This window comes from Kogia breviceps, chromosome 13 (assembly GCF_026419965.1).
Source record: "Kogia breviceps isolate mKogBre1 chromosome 13, mKogBre1 haplotype 1, whole genome shotgun sequence".
In the NCBI taxonomy this organism is placed as follows: Eukaryota; Metazoa; Chordata; class Mammalia; order Artiodactyla; family Physeteridae; genus Kogia; species Kogia breviceps.
This window is the reverse complement of record NC_081322.1, coordinates 52341675-52357952: the sequence shown is the minus strand read 5'-3', so window position 1 is coordinate 52357952 and position 16278 is coordinate 52341675. Positions and strand designations below refer to the sequence as shown.

Below are 16278 nucleotides of genomic sequence, written 5' to 3'. Positions count from 1 at the left end.
GGCTCCTCTGAAGAATAATCATGAATCCATTATTTTTAAAACCAGGATGGTCAGAAAAATTATTTTTACTGAAAAAATAAATAAAATTTTCCTCTCACCCCCCAAAAAGCTTCATCAGTTGACTGCTAGTTATAACTGAGTGGTTTGGTAATGTGTTTGACTCTCTCATTACAGTCCTGGCATTATTGAACAATGATAAGTAGATGTCAATGAAATCTAGAAAGAAAGATTGCTATGTAACACAGGAACATAATCCCTTCTTCCTTTTTACCATGTCAATATGCTATCTCATTTAATCCTCATACTACTTAAATTAGGTAAGCATTATATATCTATTTTTTAAATACATTTTATTTATTTATTTATTTATTTTTGTCTGTGTTGGGTCTTCATTGCTGCACACGGGCTCTCTCTAGTTGTGGTGAGTGGGGGCTACTCTTCGTTGTGGTGCACAGGCTGCTCATTGCGGTGGCTTCTCTTGTTGCGGAGCATGGGCTCTAGGCGCGCAGGCCTCAGTAGTTGCAGCAAGCAGGCTCAGTAGTTGTGGCGCACAGGCTTAGTTGCTCCGTGGCATGTGGGACCCTCCCAGACCAGGGCTCAAACCCATGTCCCCTGCATTGGCAGGTGGATTCTCAACCACTGCGCCACCAGGGAAGCCCTATATATCTATTTAACAGACGATCAAACAGATATTCTGGGAAGTTAAGTATCTTGCCTGAAGTCACAGTACTAAATGATAAAACCTAGTCTAGTGCTCACTTTGGCAGCACATATACAAAAATTGGAATGATACAGAGAAGATTAGCATGGCCCCTGCACAAAGATGACACACAAATTCATGAAGAGTTCCATTTTTTTCTAGATTTTGCTTTATTTTATTTTATTTTATTTTAATTACCAAAGCAAAGACATTGATAAAGCAAATACAATCTGTAATAATAAATACATCTGAAACAGATGCTAAATATCATTAAATTATTATATAATTTAGACAGTAAACATGGTCTATTTTTGCTTCTTTCCAATAGAATACATTTGACATACATTTCTGGAAGGTTGCCTATCTCCAGTTCATTTGGTTGTTTTTCTGGGGTTTTATCTTGTTCCTTCATCTGGTACAAAGTCCTCTGCCTTTTCATTTTGTCTGGGGTTTTTCTGTGAGTGTGGTTTTCATTCCACAGGCTGCAGAATTGTAGTTCTTCTTCCTTCTGCTGTCTGCCCTCTGTGGATGAGGCTATCTGAGAGGCTTGTGCTAGCTTCCTGATGGGAGGGACTGGTGGTGGGTAGAGCTGGGTATTGCTCTGGTGGGCAGAGCTCAGTAAAATTTTAATCCTATTGTCTGCTGATGGGTGGGGCTGAGTTCTCTCCCTGTTGGTTGTTTGTGAGGTGACCCAGCACTGGAGACTGCAGGCTCTTTGGTTGGGCTAATGGTGGACTCTGGGAGTGGTCACACCAAGGAGTACTTCCTAGAACTTCTGCTGCCAATGTCCTTGTCCCTGTAGTGAGCCACAGCCACCCCCTGCCTCTGCAGGAGACCCTCCAACTGCAGCAGGCAGGCCTGGCTCAGTCTCCCCTGAGGTCACTGCTCCTTCCTCCAGGTCCCGATGCACACAGTACCCTGTGTGTGCCCTTCAAATTGGAGTCTCTGTTTCCCCCAGTGCTGTCGAAGTCCTGCAATCAAGTCCCACCAGCCTTCAAAGTCTGATTATCTGGGAATTCCTCCTCCCATTGCCAGATCCCTAAGTTGGGGAGCCTGTCGTGGGGCTCAGAACCTTCACTCCAGTGGGTGGACCTCTGTCATATAACTGTTCTCCACTTTATGAGTCACCCACCCAGCAGTTATGGGATTTGATTTTACTGTGATTGAGCCCCCCCAACATCTCATTGCAGCTTCTGCTTTGTCTTTGGATGTGGGGTATCTTTTTTGTGAGTTCCAGTGTCTCCCTGTCGATGATTGTTCAGCAGTTAATTGTGAATCTGGTGCTCTCACAAGAGGGAATGTGTGCATATCCTTCTACTCTGCCATCTTGACCCAATCTCTCTCTTTCTCACGTTTGAATTGGAGAAATTTCACTAGGGGAAAAAAATAGATATCACATATCTAAAAGTTAAGCAATAGATTTTTTAAAATGTAACAAATACGGGAAGAAAAAGCTAGAAAACTTTGTATAAAACTAATAGAGGTTGCATAAAACCCTGTCAATAATCATCATATATAAATGGGAAAAGTAGATTAACAAACAAATTAAAATGGTTAACACATTTGAAAAATTACCACCACTAGTTTAAGAGATATAGATTAAAGTAAAATAGCGTTTCCCGTATAAAATTAGTAGAGATTTAAAAATAGCAATATGAAACACTGATAAGATATGACGATACCCTCATTAAATGGTACTGTGTTTATAAATTACAATTTCCTGAAAGTAGCAATAAAGCATCAATCTTAAACATGCTACACTCTTAACTAGTCTGGTCTCTGAGGACTGCAAATTGTAGAAACTCTCACCTTACACCTGCTTAGGTCAAAAAAGAAATTATTATATCCTAGTTTTAGGATAGAATCTGCTACTGAAATTCTGTTATTAGGAATCTTCCTTTTAAAATCTCTAGTTTCTGCCTTTCCTCTGTGTTAGCTTCATACCAAGGCAGGCTCTCTCTGATGGCCCTAGAAAATTGGGCTTAGATCACTTTAGCAATCCCTAATGAAAGGGAATGACTCTTCCCCAGTAGTTCTTAGAAAAACCAGGGCTGAATCTCGGTGCCTGTGTTGGGTCTCCCATTCAGTCCTGAATGAGTAACTGCAGCCAGGAGGGGTGGAGATGACTTTACCCAAACATCTTGGGATACAAAGTGAGGTGCAGCCACCAAAAGAAGGGGAAAAAAGGCCAGTCAGGAAAAATCAATAGATACTTACTACACAATTTCACCCTTTAATAACACTCCTATGAATCAATGTTAAGAAATAATAGATGCAGATTTACATCAGTGTTTATTACAGCTTCAGTTTTAATGCTAAAAAACAGAAAACAAGGAAACTTAAACAATCTTATTGTCTAACAACAGGGAAATTGTAAATTAAGGAATTGTAAATAAAGTGTTGTAGGGAGTCATTAAAATAATATTTTCAAATGTTTTTTAGTGCCTATGAGGAAAGAACATTTTATAATAGAAAGCCATAATAGCTGAATATGAGATAATTTATAGAGTATGATCTCATCTCTATAAAAAATGTGCAGAAAAAATGAGGAAAAACCTATTAAAATAATAATTAGTTCTAAGAACTGTTGGAATTCACTTATTCATAAAAATATTTTTGGAATGCTTATTTTATGGCAGGAAGTTTTATTCAGAATATTGTTGTCTCTATAATTTCCATATTTTTACCTATGTTAAAAGTAAGTAACTGAGAGGTGCATTACATTTAGACTAAAATTCTAATAACCTTACTTAAATCCTTACTATGTTCCAAACATCATTCATCATGCTTTCAGGTACACTGTCTCATTCAATGTGTCCCTTATGAAATCAATTGTCAGCTCTATTTGTTCCACAAGAGTATTTTTCTTCTATAGGAGCCATAAATAAAATCTGTTGATTGACAGAGTGATTCATTTGTTCATTCATCCAATCATCACCTATGAATTGTTGAAGGGATTAAAAAATAACCCCTAAATTTCCTAAAATTGGAAAGGTAAGAAACCTTTTAAATTATCATAGGTCAGTGAACAGGTTTTTGCTATGATTAGAATATGTTAATTATTCTTTGCTTTAAGTAAGTGAAGAGTTACACGAATGTCAGCAATTATGTCAAAGTCATTTTGTGTGAAGAGATTATATTCATGTATAGTAGCATTCAATTGCTATCATAAAAATCATTTATTATGTAAATGGTCTTTCTGCAAGATTTTGGAATTACTGTAATTCCTATTATTAATGTTTAAATATATAGTTAATGTGTGTATATATACATATATTATATACACATTAAATATATTCGGTTTATTTTACACACATTTATTTATGAATAATTTTCATTCCATCTGCTGGCTCAAGTGGGATAAAAGGTTACAAAGTTTTCTGATCCAAGGATCTTCTGGTGGGAGTTTGTGGCTGCCACACCCTGAAATTTCAGATCATGAGAGGATGTTATTTGGGAAGACAGTGCATCCAAACCTCCAAGGAGACTGCTGCAGCCAACTCTCACAAGAAAGATGTAGGCAGAGGTTTCCAGGTTGAAACCTCTGATGGGGTTGTCAATAGTAACTGTGAGACAACGTTTTTATATAGTGTCACAAAGCAAGCAGCTTTGTGCTGCAATGGCCTGGGGTAGTTTTTGAGCAGGACAGAGGAGAGGCACTGCATGCTTATTATTTTCCCCACCTAATGTAAAGCAAGAAGGTGAAAAATGCTGCCCATCTAAACGCAGAGCTTAGCATGTCCAGATAACTTAATTCTTAGTGATTCACACACAACAGTTCACTTACTCCTCACTAAACCCTAGAGGATAGGTACTATTATACAGATGAAGGAGCTTTTTTTCTTTTTTTTTTAACAAATGAAGGAAATGAGGCTTTGAAAAGTTACTTGACCAAGATCACACAGTTAGTAAATGCCTGAGCTCAAATTCATGCTCTGAATCCCAGGGTTGGTTTCTAAAATGCTGAAAGGAAACAGACAAGTTATACTTCATAGTGGTAGGTTTCCATTTTTATCTTCATAAAAAATGCATAATTTTTACACTGAAACTGAATAAATGAAATTTCTTTCAAGCTTACCTGATTTGTTTTTTTTTCCTTTAAGAAAAAAGAACACATGTTTTAAAATATCTTTTTGTTCTTGGAAGTTTGGGGCATGGGGGATAGTCTGTTAAATATTATAATCCAATTTCCAATACCACCCTGCTTGTATTGGTGCCAGCTCATGGGGAATTCAGTCCTTCCAGCTGCATTTGCAATGCTTTCCACTAGAGGGAGGGATCAGACCATGGAGAGGAGCAGCAAGTCCACTAAGGAACTCCTTGGTCAATTCATTCATTGGCAGCTGGAAGTAGCCTGAGCAGAAACTGGGGAGCCCTTTCTTAGTAAAGACAGATGTCTTCTTGTTACCTGGAAGAGATGATTTTGCAACCCCAGTAAAGAGAAGAGCCAAGTTGTGGAGGCTTGAAGTGAGAGAGGTTAATATTACTTAGTATCCTAGATTTGATCTTTAGCACTATTGACATTTTAGACCTGTTAATTCTTTGTTCCTGGAGGTTGTCCTGTGCACCATTAGATGCTTAGCAGCATCCCTGGCCTCTACATACTAGGCACCAGTGTCACTCTCTTTCCAACTGTGAAAATAAAAAATATCTGCAGACACTGCCACATGTCTCTCCAGGGGCAAAACTGCCCAATTGAGAACCACTGTCTCAGAGATCCAAAATCTCCTAAAGACTTGAGGCCCCAGGATAAATAAAATATTTCCTCCCCCCGGTGACTAGGGAATTCGTCAATTCAATGTTAGGCATGGAAAAATGAGGTTAGTCCCAGTGCATAAATGAAGCATGGATACAGAACAACACATATTGTAACACTAGTGAAAGTGGCTAAGGAAGCAAGAAACAGGTTGAAATTTTGCAATTAGGGAGAAAGAAGTAAGAACTGAACCCAAAGGGATGATAGGAATGATGTTAGGCAAGAAGGAGTTATCAGGCTCAAGAAGCAAAGCCTGGACTTCCCTGGTGGCACAGTGGTTAAGAATCTGCCTGCCAATGCAGGTTATGTGGATTCCAGCCCTGGTGTGAGAAGGTCCCACATGCCGCGGAGCAACTAAGCCCATGTTCCATGACTACTGAGCCTGTGCTCTAGAACCCGCAAGACACAACTACTGAAGCCCGCGTGCCTAGACCCTATGCTCTGCAACAAGAGAAGCCACCAAAATGAGAAGCCCACGCACCACAACAAAGAGTAGCCTCCATTCACCACAACTAGAGAAAGCCTGTGTGCAGCAATGAACATCCAGTGCAGCCAAAAATAAATAAATTAATTAAAAAGCAAAATGTGTAAAAAAAAAAAAAAAAAAGAAGAAGAAGATTGGTTCAAGATGGCTGAGTAGAAGGACATGCCCTCACTCCCTATTGTGAGAGCACCGGAATCACAACTAACTGATGAACAATTATCAACCGGAAGACACTGGAACTCACCAAAAAGCATACCCCACATCCAAAGACAAAGGAGAAGCCATAATGAGATGGTAGGAGGGGCGCAGTCACAATAAAATCAAATCCCATAACTGCTGGGTGGGTGACTCACAAACTGGAGAACACTGTTACCACAGAAGTCCACCTACTGGAGTGAAGGTTCTGAGCCCCACGTCAGCCTTCCCAACCTGGGGGTCTGGCAACAGGAGGAAGAATTCCTAGAGAATCAGACTTTGAAAGCTGGCAGGATTTTATTGCAGGACTTCAACAGGGCTGGGGGAAACAGAGACACCATTCTTGGAGGGTACACACAAAGTAGTGTGCACATCGGGACCCACGGGAAGGAGCAGTGACACCATAGGAGACTGAACCAGAGCTACTGGCAAGTGTTGAAGGGTCTTCTGAAGAGGCACGGAGTGGCTATGGCTTACTGTGGGGACAAGGACACTGGTAGCAGAAGTTCTGGACAGTACTCCTTGGTGTGACTGCACCCAGGGTCTGCCATTAGCCCCATCAAAGCGCCTGCAGGCTCCAGGGCAGGGTTGCATCAGTCTAAACAACCAGAGGGACGGAAAACAGCCCCAACCGTCAACAGACAAGGGGATTAAAATTTTACTGAGCTCTGCCCACCAGGGCAATACCCAGATCTACCCACCACCAGTCCCTCCATCAGGAAGCATGCACAAGTGTCTTAGATAGCCTCATCCAAAGAGTGCAGACAGCAGAAGGAAGAAGAACTACAATTCTGCAGCCTGTGGAATGAAAACCACATTCACAGAAAAACCCCAGACAAAATGAAAAGGCAGAGGACTTTGTGCCAAATGAAGGAACAAGATAAAACCCCAGAAAAATAAATAAATGAATTGGAGATAGGCAACTTTCCAGAAAAAGAATTCAGAATAATGATAGTGAAGATGTTCCAGGACCTCGGAAAAAGAAAGGAGGCAAAGATCGAGAAGATGCAAGAAATTTTTAACAAAGTGCTAGAAGAATAAAAGTACAAACATCTAGAAGAATTAAAGAACAAACAAACAGAGATGAACAATACAATAACTGACATGAAAAATACACTAGAAGGAATCAATAGCAGAATAAATGAGGCAGAAAAACGGATAAGTGACCTGGAAGACAAAATGGTGGAATTCACTGCTGCAGAACAGAATAAAGAAAAGGGAATGAAAAGAAAAGAAGACAGCCTAAGAGACCTCTGGGAAAACATTAAATGCAATAACATTCATTATTATAGGGGTCCCAGAAGGAGAAGAGAGAGAGAAAAGACCAGAGAAAATATTTGAAGAGATTATAGTTGAAAACTTCCCCAACATGGGAAGGGAAATAGCCACCAGATTCCAGGAGAAATAGAGAGTCCCAGGCAGGATAAACCCAAGGAGGACCACGCCAAGACACATAGTAATCAAATTGACAAAAATTAAAGACAAAGAAAAATTATTGAAAGCAACAAGGGAAAAACAACAAATAACATACAGGGGAACTCCCATAAGGTTAACAGCTAATTTCTCAGCAGAAACTACAAGCCAGAAGGGAGTGCTGTGATACATTTAAAGTGAGGAAAGGGGAGAACCTACAACCAAGATCACTCTACTGGGTAAGGATCTCATTGAGACTCAATGGAGAAATCAAAACCTTTACAAACAAGCAAAAGCTGAGAGAATTCAGCACCACCTAACCAGCTCTAAAACAAATGCCAAAGGAACTTCTCTAAGTGGGAAACACAAGAGAAGAACAGGACCTACAACTACAAACCCATAACAATTAAGAAAATGATAATAGGAACATACATATCGATAATTACCTTAAACATGAATGGATTAAATGCTCCAGCCAAAAGACACAGGCTCACTGAATGTATACAAAAACAAGACCCATATATATGCTGTCTACAAGACACCCACTTCAGACCTAGGGACATATGCAGACAGAAAGTGAGGGGATGGAAAAAGATATTCCATGCAGATGGAAATCAAAAGAAAACTGAAGTAGCAATACTCATATCAGATAAAATAGACTTTAAAATAAAGAATGTTATGAGAGACAAGGAAGGACACTACATAATGATCAATGGATCAATCCAAGAAGAAGATATAATAATTGCTAATATATATACACCCAAAATAGGAACACCTCAATACATAAGGCAAATGGTAACAGTTATAAAAGAGATAATTGACAGTAACACAATAATAGTGGGGGACTTTAACACCTCACTTACACCAATGGACAGATCATCCAAAATGAAAATAAATAAGGAAACAGAAGCTTTAAATGACACAATAGACCAGATAGATTAACTTGATAATTATAGGACTTTCCCTCCAAAACTGGCAGATTACACTTTCTTCTGAAGTGCACACTGAATATTCTCCAGGGTAGATCACATCCTGGGTCACAAAACAAACCTTGATAATTTTAAGAAAAATGAAATCATATTAAGCATCCTTTCCGACCACAATGCTCTGAGATCAGAAATCAATTACCTGGGAAAAAATGTAAAAAACACAAACACATTGAGACTAAACAATACGTTACTAAATAACCAAGAGATCACTGAGGAAATCAAAGAGGAAATTTAAAAACACATAAAGACAAATGACAAGAAACCACGACAATCCAAAACCTATGGGATGCAGCAAGAGCAGGTCTAAGAGGGAAGTTTATAGCAATACAATCCTACCTCAAGAAACAAAAAAAAAATCTCAAATAAACAATCTAAACTTACACCTAAAGGAAGTAGAGAAAGAAGAACAAACAAAACCCAAAGTTAGTAGAAGGAAAGAAAACATAAAAGATCAGAGCAGAAATAAATGAAATAGAAAGAAAGAAAATAATAGCAAAGATCAATAAAACTAAAAGCTTGTTCCTTGAGAAGATAAACAAAATTGATAAACATTGAGCCAGATTCATCAAGAAAAAGAGGGAGAGGACTCATATTAATAAAATTAGAAATGAAAATGGAGAAGTTACAACAGACACTGCAGGAATACAAAGCATCCTAAGAGACTACTAAAAGCAACTCTCTGCCAATAAAATGGACAACCTGGAAGAAATGGACAGATTCTTAGAAAGGTATAAGCTTCCAAGACTGAACCAGGAAGAAATAGAAAATATGAACAGACCAATCACAAGTAATGAAATTGAAACTGTAATTAAATATCTCCCAACAAACAAAAGTCCAGGACCAGAGGGCTTCACAGGAGAATTCTATCAAACATTTAGACAAGAGCTAACACTTGTATATTTTGGAAGACTTCTCAAAGTCTTCCAAAATATAGCAGAGGGAGGAACACTCCCAAACTCATTCTATGAGGCCACCATCACCCTGATACCAAAACCAGACAGAGATACTACAAAAAAAGAAAATTATGGACCAATATCACTGATGAATATAGATGCAAAATTCCTCAGAAAAATACTAGCAAACAGAACCCAGCAACACATTAAAAGGATCATACACCGTGACCAAGTGGGATTTACCCCAGGGATGCGAGGATTCTTCAGTATATGCAAATCAATCAATGTAATACACGATATTAACAAACTGAAGAATAAAAACCATATGATCATCTCAATAGAAGCAGAAAAAGCTTTTAACAATATTCAACACCAATTTATGATTAAAACTCTGCACAAAGTGGGCATAGAGGGAACCTACCTCAAAATAATTAAGGCCATATACAACAAACCCACAGGAAACATCATTCTCAATGTTGAAACCTGAAAGTGTTTCCTCTAAGATCAGGAACAAGACAAGGATGTCCACTCTCACCACTTATTCAACATAGTTTTGGAAGTCCTAGACATGGCAGTCAAAGAAGAAAAAGAAATAAAAGGAATACAAATTGGAAAAGAAGAAGTAAAACTGTCACTGTCTGCAGATGACTCAATACTACACATAGGGAATCCTAAAGATGCCACCAGAAAACTACTAGAGCTAATCAATGAATCTGGTAAAGTTGCAGCATACAAAATTAATGCACAGAAATCTCTTGCATTCCTATACACTAACAATGAAAGATCAGAAAGAGAAATTAAGGAAACAATCCCATTTACCATTGCAGCAAAAAAGAATAAAACACCTAGGAATAAACCTACCTAAGCAGGTAAAAGACCTCTACTCAGAAAACTGTAAGACACTGATGAAAGAAATTAAAAATGATACCAACAGATGGAGAGATATACCATGTTCTTGGATTGGAAGAATCAACATTGTGAAAATGACTGTAGTATCCGAAGTAATCTACAGATTCAATGCAATCCCTATCAAATTACCAATGGCATTTTTTACAGACCTAGAAGAAAAAATCTTAAAATTTGTTTGGAGACACAAAAGACCCTGAATAGCTAAAGCAGTCTTGAGGGAAAAAAACAGAGCTGGAGGAATCAGGCTCCCTGACTTCAGACAATACTACAAAGTTACAGTAATCAAGACAATATGGTACTGGCACAAAAACAGAAATATAGATCAATGGAACAGGATAGAAAGCCCAGATATAAACCCATGCACCTATGGTCAACTAATTTATGACAAAGGAGGCAAGGATATACAATGGAGAAAAGACAGTCTCTTCAATAATGGTGCTGGGAAAACTGGACAGCTACATGTAAAAGAATGAAATTAGAACACTTCCTAATACCATACACAAAAATAAACTCAAAATGGGTTAAAGACCTAAATGTAAGACTGGACACTATAAAACTCTTAGAGGAAAACATAGGAAGAACGCTCTTAGACATAAATCACAGCAAGATCTTTTTTGATACACCCCCTAGAGTAATGGAAATAAAAAAATAAATAAACAAATGGGACCTAATGAAACTTAAAACTTTTGCACAGCAAAGGAAACTACAAACAAGATGAAAAGAAAACCATCAGAATCGGAGAAAATATTTGCCAGCAAATCAATGGACAAAGGATTAATCTCCTAAATACATAAACAGCTCATGCAGCTCAATATTAAAAAAACAAACTGCCCAATTTTAAAAATAGGCAGAATTTTGTAAAACTAGCAACAATAAAAATATTTCATGTACACATAAAAAGAAAAAAAGGGCAGAAGATCTAAATAGACAATTCCCCAAAGAAGACATACAGATGGCTAACAAACACATGAAAAAACTGCTCAACATCCCTAATTATTAGAGAAATGCAAATCAAAACTACGGTGAGGTATCACCTCACACTGGTTAGAATGGGCATCATCAGAAAATCTAGAAACAGCAAATGCTGGAGAGGGTGTGGAGAAAAGGGAACCATGTTGCACTGTTGGTGGGAATGTAAATTGATACAGCCACTATGGAGAACAGTATGGAGGTTCCTTAAAAAGCTAAAAATAGAATTACCATGTGACCTAGCAATCCTACTACTGGGCATATACCCAGAGAAAACCATAATTCAAAAAGACACATGCACCCCAATGTTCATTGCAGCACTATTTACAATAGCCAGGACATGGAAGCAACCTAACTGCCCATCGACAGATGAATGGATAAAGATATGGCACCTACATAAAATGGAATATTACTCAGCCATAAAAAAGGAATGATACCGGGCCATTTGTAGGGATGTGGATGGACCTAGACACTGTCATACAGAGTGAAGTAAGTCAGAAAGAGAAAACCAAATATCATATATTAACTTACATATGTGGAATCTAGAAAAATGGTACAGATGAACCAGTTTGCAAGGCAGAAATAGAGACACAGATGTAGAGAACAAATGTATGGACACCAACAGGAGAAAGTGGCAGGGAGTGGTGGTGGGATGAATTGGGAGATTGGGATTAACATATATACACTTATGTATAAAATAGATAACTAATAAGATCCTTCTATATAAAAAATAAATAAATTTAATTTAATTTCAAAAGAAAAAGAAGAAGAAGCAAAACCTTCCACAAAGGGAGAACTCTTAAGAGACATATGCATGCATGGGAAAGGACTAAGTTCTCTAAGCCAGTTCAAACTCTTGTCTCACAAGCTTCCTCTTCCAGTATTTCCGTCTCACTTGCCAGTACTGTTCTCCAAGAATACTTGGAGTCATTCTTTGCAGTCACTCTCTTCAGGAGGGAAGTGATTCAAATATGTTTCCATAGCTATTAGAGACATTCTTGACCCACAGGACATAGCTTACATTGAGGGTTGTAATGAACTCTGCACATTCCAGCAGGCTGGCTACAGCTTCCTTACTTGCACGCATACTGGCCACATATAATGCAAAAGAAGTTTAATCAAGAGGAAGAAACATGTATTATGCAAGAGGACAAAACCAAACCAATAATATATAACTTCTAGAAAAAATGTATTCAAAGCCCCACATGTTCTTTTATGTCATATAGGGACTCATACTGCCAAGAGCTCTGTTTATATCAAAGGTAATATCCACGGATCCCAGGTCTTTACACCAACAGGTCAGTGGTTGGTGCACCTGGTAGGCTCAGGTCCAGCCTTGGGTGGACAGCTCAGTCTAAGCTGTCCATTCAGTTCTCCTGAGGCCCTCTGAAGAAAAGATAGTGTAAGGATCCATCCCATTCAATGATGAACACTTTTGTTAAAAAGATACGGTTTCTTGGGAATTCCCTGGCTGTCCAGTGGTTTCCTGTGCTTTCAATGCCAAGGGCACGGGTTCAATCCCTGGTCAGGGAACTAATCCCACATGCCTTGCGGCCAAAAACCCCCCCAAAAAACAAAACAAAAAAACAAGCAAAAAACAACAAAAAATGATTTCTTATACCAAATCACTAAAAACCATTAGTTTGGCACATTGAAGGGCATCTGACTTGAACATAGTTGCATTGTTTATTGAAGCAGGTCAGAGTAAGTAGGACTCAATGTTTATTAATTGATTATATGAAGAAATGAATGAGTACATGCATGGCTACACTCAGAACTTAGAATATTCTAGTATTAACACTTCTACTTTTTTGAGTACTCGCTTCTCCTCTGGGAAGTAAAGGAATTTCAATCAGAGGATGGTGTTGGTGCTTAACTAGATTCCTTTTGTTAGCTGAAGCACTCATCCTACAGGGGCTCCGGGTGTTAACTACTAACAAATCAAAGCTTCCCCTTTCTCTTATAGAGAAATTCTCTTACAGAGAATTGCCCTAGGTCAAGAGGCAGCCAGGAGCCACCTGACCTGCCTTGGAGGCTATACCTTCCCAAACTTGGCCAGTGACTGACTGACATAGGAGTCCAAAAGTCAGCCCCTTCACCTCAAGGTGAAATCTGTGGTGTAATTCCTATTCCAGAGCTTCTCCATGGGATCAAAGCTATTGTTTAGCTGAGAATACATCCCTGCTCAGCTTTATTTTTCCCTGCCTATTCCTCTTCCCTCATGCCCCCCACCCCACTCCTGAGAACACTCCTCCAACAAGGCATTTGAACAGGTATCTCCATCTCTGGCTCTTCTAGGGAATGTGATCTCATCGATTGCACACTCAGAGCTACCAAGACCACATGTCAACATGAAATGGAGCAGGACTCTATGGTCCTTGCCCTCCCCACCCCATGTCCTCAGTCTGCCTTTTTTCTGTGGAAAAACTTTAGCCAAAGAATAAGTTTAATCAGAGAAGTGAGAAATTGCAGGAACAAAGGAAAATGGTCAAAGGAGACAAAATAATAATAGTTTAGTCATTAAGCATAGTCAAGAACATTTAGTTCCCCCTTAAGGGCTATAGATAATATTCTGAGCCATATCCTGTGAGCTGTCTTATAGATACTGAAACTCCCACCAGGTGGAAGAAGTTAACTACATGAAGACCAGGCTGTAGCCATGACATAAGATGCCACAATTCTGAGAACTGGCCTCAAAGAAATGGAAACAAACTGACCCTGGAACTGAAGATTGACTGTACCTAACACAGTCAAGATGATGCTGGTCAGACCACTGATGATGACTGTCAGAGCTGACTATACCGTTTCTACATGTAGCCCCCTCCCTGTCTATAAAAGCTCTTGTCCCCTGATTGTCCAGGTCGAGGGGAGTCGGCCTTTGGACAGATGTCCACCCTACCCCCCTCCACTCCCCAGTTGCCAGCATCCAAAATAAAGCAAACTTTCCTTTCCACAAACCTGGCCTCTTTATTGGCTTTTGAGCGGCGAGCAGTCAGACCCGCTTATGGTTACAAACACTGGTGTCTTTCCCAAGCTTTTCAGAAAAAAAAAGGAATGGCACAGCATCCCAATCACAGATAATTCTTCTTTTTTCTTTCTTTTGGCCACACAGACGTGGGATCCTAGCTCCTGGACCAGGGATCGAACCCATGCCCCTGCAGTGGAAATGTGAAGTCTTAACCACTGGACCATTAGGGAAGTCCCGCAGATAACTGTTCTCCAATTGTTTTGAAGTCACCGCCTTCATCTTACTTTAAGCTTTTATTTAAATTCAGTATTATCAGTAAATCCTTGGGTGAAAGCAATGTAATGGTAAGACCTCAGGACTGGTATTTGTAGAATGGTAGACTATACAGCTGGAAAGGACCTTAGAAGTAATCTAGCTTAACTTCTTATTTTACAAATGTGTTGATTGTGGTACAAAGACATGATTTTCTCAGGGCAATACAGTTAGTGAGCAGCAAAGCTGGGATAGAACCAGGTTTCCAGTCTACCATTTTAGTGTTTTCTCCAAACCTCTCTCTCTTTTTTTTTTTTTTTCCCCTTTTGTGGTACGCGGGCCTCTCACTGTTGTTGCCTCTCCCGTTGCGGAGCACAGGCTCTGGACGCGCAGGCTCAGTGGCCAGGGCTCACGGGCCCAGCCGCTCCGCGGCACGTGGGATCCTCCCAGACCGGGGCACGAACCCGTGTCCCCTGCATCGGCAGGCGGACTCCCAACCACTGCGCCACCAGGGAAGCCCCAAACCTCTCTCTTGTTTGTAACTGTGCTTACATGAGGGAATCTTAAAAATTGGGTGCTATGTAGGCAAGCTGGAAGAAATACCTTTTAAGCACTCAACATCATAAAATATTATTAAAATAAATTTAAGAACAATGTGACTGTAGGATGCTTGCTATATAGATCTTTATTTTTGAATCTTCTATAAAAATTAACTGAATTTTCTTGCTAGGGATAAATGCATTAATAAGACAAGATCCCATTTTCAGGAAGTTTTGGGGCTACTATAGTGCTATAAGCAAGCTGTGGAGCCAGAGAGAGGTGGTAATTAATCTCACCTGGCAGAACCAGCGAAAGGTTCTCAGAGGAGGTAACATTTGAGATGGTCCTTGAAGAGTGAGTAGAATTTTGATAGGTAGAGAAGAGAGAAGGACATTATAGTTAAAAACAATAGAATGAGCAACTGCACAGATATTGGAAAGTCTGGGGCATGGAAAACCTTCCCATGTGGCTGAAGTAGGTACATCTCAAGAAGAGAGGCTAGGAACTTGACAGTTTGGATGAAATTGATATGAAGGGTCTGGGATGCTGTACATAATGTTTTGTCTCCTGATTATAATGCCTTTCCATTCCTTCCCCCAATTTTCACCTCCCCATAAATTGTTTTATTCTTTTGTTCTCACACGGTATGGCACCATGCTGAATGCTTGGAAATATACACTTAAATCAAATTAGAGAAGGGGAAAAAGAGAAGAAACCTGCAGCTATCATCTTCATCTCCTTTCTCGAGTGTTAATGAAGAGAAATAAGATACAAAATCAGGAGATAAAACTGTAGCTTTGACACAAAGGTTAAATTGTCAATTCCTTAATTAATGAAGAAACGAACCTGACATATTGAGCTTGTACTACTACTATTAACTATTACTTTTACTACTGAATATGTAAGCACTTTAGAATTGTCTAATTTAATTCTCACAATTTGCTCCATGAGATATATAACTGTAATTATCTCAAGTATAAAAATAAGAAACCTCAGGTATAGGAATTCAGTCACATGGCTAAGGTCACAGAACTACCTTGACGTGGAGCACTATGAACAGTTTCATCTGTGCAATAGGCTTCCCAGGAAGAGCAGCTGAGAGTCAGTTGCTAGAATCCTGAGGGTTTCCTTTCTTTTTTTCTTTCTTTTTAAAAATTGAAGTATAGTTGATTTATAATGTCATGTTAGTTTCAGGCATTACAGCACAGTG

General features: G+C 39.1%; 1 non-coding gene across 1 annotated transcript; it reads left to right on the top strand.

The window, feature by feature from the left end:
• The first annotated feature begins 751 nt into the window (after positions 1 to 751).
• Positions 752 to 858, top strand: LOC131740277 (U6 spliceosomal RNA). Its single transcript, XR_009330874.1, has one exon. It is a non-coding gene; the product is annotated as a U6 spliceosomal RNA (small nuclear RNA).
• Positions 859 to 16278: the final 15420 nt, after the last annotated feature.